A 7722-nucleotide genomic window follows, 5' to 3' on the forward strand; every position below is an offset into this window, starting at 1 on the left:
AGCTTTGCTTTAACAAAAAAAAAGGGGGGGGGGGGTGTGGGGCAACAAGCAAAAAATGAAGAGAGAGAACACCAACACACAACTCCCCCCCCCCCCAACACACACAAACACACTGTTACTCTTGTTGGCATGAAGCAACTTAGTTTATTGATTTTATGATATTTTTAAATTATATTGTTCATTGTATTATTTTACATGGAAAGCATATTTGTCATAAAAAGTGGAAAAGATGGGTACCCCCCTCCCAAGTTCTATTTGCCGGTAGTATAATTCTTTGTAGTATACACCATGCCCTGATGATATTTGTAGTTAAATGACTCTGGTCCCCATATAATTATTTGTTTTCTTACAGAATTGAACAAATTTAATGATTTATAGGTTTCCAGAAAACATCTTTTTTAACATATACAATCTTTCTGAAATTAAGACCAGTTAGGAAAGCGATGTAACTTCAAGCAACAATTCATTTCTTATTTCACAAAGACCGTTTCTAATTAGACAGTAAAAATTCTTGCAGAAATACATTGAATCTTTCAGCACCACACTTTTTTCAGTCCACTTGTACTTAATTGACTTCATTACTGTTGTACATGTGACAATTTCACTCCAATGTTTATATAAGAAAAAAAGTATCTTATGAATTATATGAATTTGATATGGAATTATTTTTAAGTCCCCTGTAAACTGTCATCCAACAACAAAATACCCCACTGTTTGAACAATTCAAAATTCACATCCTTACAGTGCATGCATAATTTGTTATAATGTAATCAAATTGTTCTTGATATTTTCAAAGATTCAACAGGAAATAATTCTGAATCAAAACTCTTTTGTAGATGAACACTTGCCTTAGAAATTTTTTAATGAATATACAGTGTATATTACATATGTATTTGTGTATATTACATATGTATTTTGTGTCCTTCAGTAAAATTAATAACATTTAATAAAATGAGCCCTTATATGGCCCCATCATGTCCTCAAGAACCATGTTTTAAAACCCTATACAACAATATTCACACAGTTTTGTAATTTCTGTTCCTGTTGTTCTACAGCAGATTTGAAATTCAGAATGACCCATTCCATTTTGCATTTATTTCTCCTTGGAAGGGGTCCGGGATCCCATTTATAAATAAAAAATTATGTGAAAAGCTTACTTTGACCATATGCCCCTACTACAGGTATACCAAGAAAGTCAATAAATATTCTATATGTATGGTATGTCATATATACACTGTATCTATGCATATCCTCTTCATTAAATTTGCCTCCCATGAGGCTTTTTTCAATATGTACTCTATGAGAACTACAGGTATCTATTAAACACATCTAAATGACAGTTTCAGAAAATTTATCATGTTTTATTAGCAAACACTTCACATGTTTATCATTATTGCACTGTTGATAGCCTCACTGTCATACATAACTATATATAATATGTAACATTGAAAAGGAATTTTTGTCTCTTTCTCAGCTTTCAATCCCTGTATACTTCTTGCACATATTTGGAAACAGGCAAAAAATGGTAATTTTTTCATATGTAAGGAACTGAAATGAAGAAAATTATTTGTTATATTCAAATGTTGTTTCAGAAATTCAGACAACTCAAAATTCAATAAACATGTATATATCAATAATGTATCACAGTGCAAAGCGATGGCCTGTGATAAACAAATTTTAAGTTACCTTGTTGTAATAATAAATTCTAAAGCTTAAGTATATATTGCTACTCTCATTATTAATGTTGCAGATGTTGGCATGCATAGACGTTCCTCAGAATTAAAGATTTACCTTCAAAAATCAACAATCATGATTTTTCACTGTTCTCATTTTAAATTCAAAATTTCTTTGTACATGTGTTAAAGACAAGTACTAGTACATCATTCAAATTAGTTTAATTCAAATTGCATGGTGGAAATCCTTCACATCTTGTAATTCCTCGTCGTCGGTTACCCATGGATCCTTCCCACAAATTATCTCCTTTGTCAGATTGCGGAAGCTGGTGTGGACTCAAAATCATGGTTTGTGATTGCGATGATGCAATTCCTACAAAAATATAAACCATGTCTTATCTATATGCTCATAGTTTAGACATTTCTGATCCAACTTAAATAAAGCTGTGTGGTTCAATGTTGCAAAATTGCATTAATACAAATTTAATCTGAAAACAATCTGCAACACATTACATTTAATGATGATGTATACAATATGATGTTTACATCTGAAACAGGAATAATTTCTTGCATTGGTTTTAGCTGAATTCCCATTGGTTGACTTTAACTGCATGAATATGTAATGATTTATATTCATTACATCATGGATTTTCAGTGACAAGCAAAGCATAATGTATGAACACTTGGTGAATACTTTGTACATATATATGTACATCCTGTCCAACTGTCTCATCATAGAAGTTGCACATGTTTAGTGATGAAATTTCCGTGGTGAGAGTATATTTATCAATTTCTCTGTATGTTAACTTTGGGTCCTGTCATAATATAAATTGCCACATTTATTTATCATTGAAATTATTTCATTACTACATTAGTCATAGACCTTATATCTCACTTACAATTTATCTTAATTAATACTGGATTGTTAATTTCATTTTTTTTAAATGTCAGGTATTCAACTGATATTTATATTAGACATGTGTTTTAATTAAGCTACACTGCATATGAATTTGTTCTCTTTGGATTTTCTTTCTTGAGTCACTAATTATCTGTATTGGTGTGTAAACACAAGGTGTGAATTAATCTAGTAAGGTCAGGTGTACAAAGTTATATATGTATGATTTAATCTAGACCATATCATGGTCATTGATACACTCATATGACTTTTTAAAATCCTTTACCAGATCTATATGTTCACCATGTTCAACGACATTACACTGGGAACAAGCATGACACAATAATTATTTGAAAAATAATTTTTGAAAATGCACCTCCACAATGTTAATTTGGGGGAGGGGTGGGAGAGAAGGCATTTCCCATAAAAGTTTGTTTGCATAGATCAACAGATTAAATCTGAATTACCTATAATCAAAGTAATGCGATATAGATCTAGTGATTGATATGAGCGATTCCTCAAACACTTTGATTTTAGAAACAATTTCAAGATTGTTTTAAAAGCGAAATTACGTTTTTAAAAATATATTCGATGGTCAATCTTTAATCTGTGCCTGTAGTATTACACAGAAGATGTACGTACACTTAAACTTTATCAACATGTATCATTATCTATGGCACTACGGACAGCTGACGGACTTTTCAAAAGATACGAGATCTCTGAGAAAATTCGAGTCACTAACCTGGTTGTTTGAATGTTCTCGCTTTTTCTGGACAACTTATCCATCTGTAAAGAAGTCCCTGGTGTAGCTGTCTTTCTTGGCTGGATTCCCTCTCAAATATGACAGCAATACGCAAAGGTGTGGCCCTGATACGATAAAATCTTCCTCCTGTTTCCACAGACGCCTCGACATCATCATCACTACGTCGATGACGCTCCGCTCAAAATTATAGTCCAATGTCAAGGCCAGTAGTTTCAATTTTTAATCAGTCTAAACGTTACACAGAGTGTAGAAGAATTTATTTCTACTAATTCTGGAATAAATAAACCTTACGTGACCACCCTATCTGGTATTATAGAAAACCGAATCACACGCGTATAGTAACTTGCGTTTTTCTGCAGAAGTTTGGAAAGCCTGTGGCAGTGTCATTATTCGTAGGGGAAAGTAGTCCCGAAGAATTTGACGCTGTACGGAGTTTGGTATAAACTTCTACTTCCTTTTCAATATTTTCGGGTAGAAGCGAAGGTTTGAAATTCTGTACAAATAAATTTTGAGTTAATGTAGTTCATCGGATTAATCTGGATATATTGATGTAGTGGAATTTAAGCCTTTAGGATTTATTGTATATATTTGACTTAATATTTTGTCGATTAAACCCCTTACCAAAATATAAGCCCTCTGGCACACAGTTGCTGCAAATTTGCAGCGCATTTGCGGCAAGTTTGCCGCAACTAGTTGCGGCACATTTGCCGCAAGTATACTTTTCGTATGCAAATTTTTCCTCTGGCACACAGTTTACAGCAAACTTGCGGCACACACTTGCTGCACACTTCTGGCACACAGTGTGCGGCATATTTGCCGCAAGTATACTTTTCGTATGCAAATTTTTCCTCTGGCACACAGTTTGCGGCAAACTTGCGGCACACTCTTGCTGCACACTTCTGGCACACAGTTTGCAGCAAACTTGCAGCACACTTCTGACACTGTCTGCTCGAAATTAAGGGATCCTATATAAACTGTCATATTACAAAACAAAAACACAATAATAATTCAATTAATATAATTTCAAGAACAATGACATATCAAGTAATTAACATATATTCAAAAATACTAATAAAAAAAAAAGAGATTCAAAAACAGAAATGACCAGGTTCTTGTAAAATATGTTATCTATCATAGGAACAACAGTAGAAACATACTGGAAAAATGACAAATTAAAGGTAGAATTTTTCAACAACAAAAAAAAAAAAAAAAAAAAAAAGAGAAGCATTTATAAAATGTTAACATGTATCTTCAATGTTTTTATATCATCTATAATGTACAGGGTCTGGAAAATGTTAAGTAAAAGCTGAGCTGGTTACATAAAGTACCATGTTTAAAAAATGACTAAGTTCAACTTCACCATGCACATGTAAATTTTTCAAAGAATGCCTGATCACTTCCGAAAAGACACATGCACATTTCCAATGCTTCCATAACAGCTGTTTAAGGTCTGAAGAATGTCAAATAAATGCTGTAAGAGGAGTTGATTACAAAAAATAGGTACCATCTATTCAGGAAATGCTTTAAAAAAATGACAAAGTTCAACTAAATGTAATTTTTTTTTTAAAAAGTCTGATCACTTTCAAAAAGACACATGCACATCTTCAGTGTGTCCATAACTACTGTACAAAGTTTGAGGAATATCAATTTAGATGTGCAAGAGTTGATCACACAAAATAGGTACCATCTATTCAAGAAATGCATAAAAAATGACCCAAGTTCAACTACACGTAATTTTAAAAAAAAAAGTCTAATCATTTTCAAAAAGACGCATGCACATCTTCAATGTGTTCATAACAACTGTACAAAGTTTAAGGAATGTCAAGTTAGAGGTGCATGAGGATTTGATTACACAAAATAGTTACCATCTATTCAAGAAATGCTTTTAAATGACTTAAGTTCAACTACATGTACATTTTTTTTTTAAAATGTCTGATCACTTTCAAAAACACATATGCACATCTTCAATGTATTCATAACAACTGTACACAATTTGAGGAATGTCAGATTAGAGGTATACGAGGAGTTTATTACACAAAATAGGTACTGTCAATTAAAGAAATGCTTAAAAAATGACGAAGTTTAACTACATGTAAATTTTTCAAAAAATGTCTGATCACTTTCAAAAAGGTACACGCACATCTTCAATGTATCCCTAACAACTGTACAAAGTTTGAGGAACATCAAGTGAGAGGTGTGAAAGGAGTTGATTACACAAAGTAGGTACTATTACAGGGACGCTATCGTCGCTTGCCCACCAGTCATTCACCATTTTATAAACTGTTTGCACATTGTGCAACCCGACCAAAAATATAAAATATAATTATAACAAGATGTGAGAGAAAACTTAAAAGAAACTACAACAGCTTCTAATCCACAAATATTGCATTGTGCAATGTTAAAAAGTTCTCGGTGAAGTCCCACCCTGGCCATGAGAGTACATTTTATTTGGAAACTGCTGCATAAAGAATTTCTTTCAAGATCCAAGAGAAAAATATCAACCCACTGTGGCACTTTTCTGGCCTAAGGTCAGGTTGTGATTTAAATAGATTTGTGAATTTTGGCCGTTTTAGATCAATCATGTCAAATGAAAGTTTTTTAAAAAATAAAATCCTTATCAAACTAGCAAGTGCTATACAAATGATGCTATAAATGCTAGAATTGTATATACAATTAAGACAAAGGAGTTGACATGATCTTAAGGACATGTAATTAAAAAGGAGGTCTATCATTTGCATAACATGACTATGTGCATTGTGCATCAATAACAGGTTTCGGCAACATTTGCAGACAAGAATGAAATATATTCAAAATTCACACATGTAAACTATGCACTTTTCCTCAGAAAAATCTGGAGACAATCTACATGAATTTTAAAGTCAGTACTGTGAAGGACTTTATATTCTGATAAATTAATACAGACTTGTGAGCACTTATTAGGGAGAACACTGTAAACATTTACACAAGTTTCTCCATCATAGATGAATAAGAGAATAATAGGACTATCTCCATGCTGTCTGCGCCTTAGAATCAAAAACATGATTGAATTCTGGACCTTCTTCTAATCTTCCACTTGTTCAGTACTTGGTCATCACAATCACATATTGTCCGCAACAACTCTATTGTCCCATCCATTTGTTGTGATAAACTGTAAATAGTTTTTCGGTTAAGACAGAGTGCCTTTACTCACAAATACATGTTGCCGTCTCATCAGATTCACTTGGCAAGTGTGTATAAATTGAAATGTCATTTTTTTTAAAAACTAAATAACACTAAGTAACTTCATTAGTGATTTATACACATTAATCCAGGCCTGCATGTTGGAACTCTCAGATATGGCAAGTTGAAGACAGCCTATCAACACACCATCACAACTTCTGTATCTTCACAACTATCATGAAATATATTCTGAAAAAGATATAAAATTGTAAATAATTACGAGATACCATTGGCCGTCCTATATACAAGTTTGCAAGGCGTCTAACATAGGAGGAATCATTCAGGGGTGTGTACATGTAATTACCGTCGCCCGACACCTGGGGCCACCGATTTTCAAAGCCGAGAAATAATCAATGTTGCGTTATAGCCCATTGGGCTAATAAATGCAATATTTGATGTACAACTGTTAATATCATGCTGATCAGACTTTACGTACAAATTAACTTTATTGCCAAGACAAGATCTTCAATCCATTTTAATAACGTATATGCATTAATGGGAGTGACAAAATTGAGATTCTGGAGGTCACATCCCTGATCATAATGCAGTTTAACTTTTCTAACTGGACATCTGGGTTCAAATCATAAGCATTTTAATAAAAAAAAAATCAACCATTCATTAAAAAACACCATTTACTGAATAAACTATTCAGTTTTGCAAATATAACCCGAGTAGAAAGTAAACAAAAAATAGCATAATTATTACGGAAATAGGCCTAATTAATATTTGTTTGTTTTTCGGCCTTTTCCCTCTCTCTCCATTTTTTTTGAAGTGCCTATATGGTACTGTCTAGCTGCAATAATGTAGCCCTCTCTGGATTTTTTTTTTTTTTTAGGGAGAGGGCTACAACTCCTTAGGATCTCCGTAATGGTGCAAATGCGGGAGTGATTCACTCCCGCAACATTTGCGCTCATTCTAAACATTTCCTGACTTTCTTTAAGTAAATAAAATGATATTCTATGTTTCTTAGTCAATATATAAATTTACAACCTTCAACTTTAGATTTGTGAGGCTCTATTCTACCGTTTTCAACAATTTCGATAAATTCCAATTCCTGGATTCATATTTGTGCGCCATGTTTGATGTACTGAAGTTTCAACTTCCGATTGTCAAGTCATTTGCATATGCCATATAAGGTAGTATTTACATCAATGGACAAGTATGGAGGCGAA

The 7722-nt window shown here is 33.0% G+C and overlaps 1 long non-coding RNA gene across 1 annotated transcript; it reads right to left on the minus strand.

Moving 5' to 3' along the window:
• Positions 1–1350: 1350 nt before the first annotated feature.
• On the minus strand, positions 1351–7300 carry LOC130050230 (uncharacterized). The gene is made up of 2 exons (XR_008798656.1): positions 3311–7300; positions 1351–2046 (listed from the first exon to the last, which is right to left on the minus strand). It is a non-coding gene; the product is annotated as an uncharacterized LOC130050230 (long non-coding RNA).
• Between the last annotated feature and the right edge of the window lie 422 nt (positions 7301–7722).

The sequence above is a fragment of the Ostrea edulis genome, chromosome 9 (assembly GCF_947568905.1).
Source record: "Ostrea edulis chromosome 9, xbOstEdul1.1, whole genome shotgun sequence".
Lineage (NCBI taxonomy): Eukaryota > Metazoa > Mollusca > Bivalvia > Ostreida > Ostreidae > Ostrea > Ostrea edulis.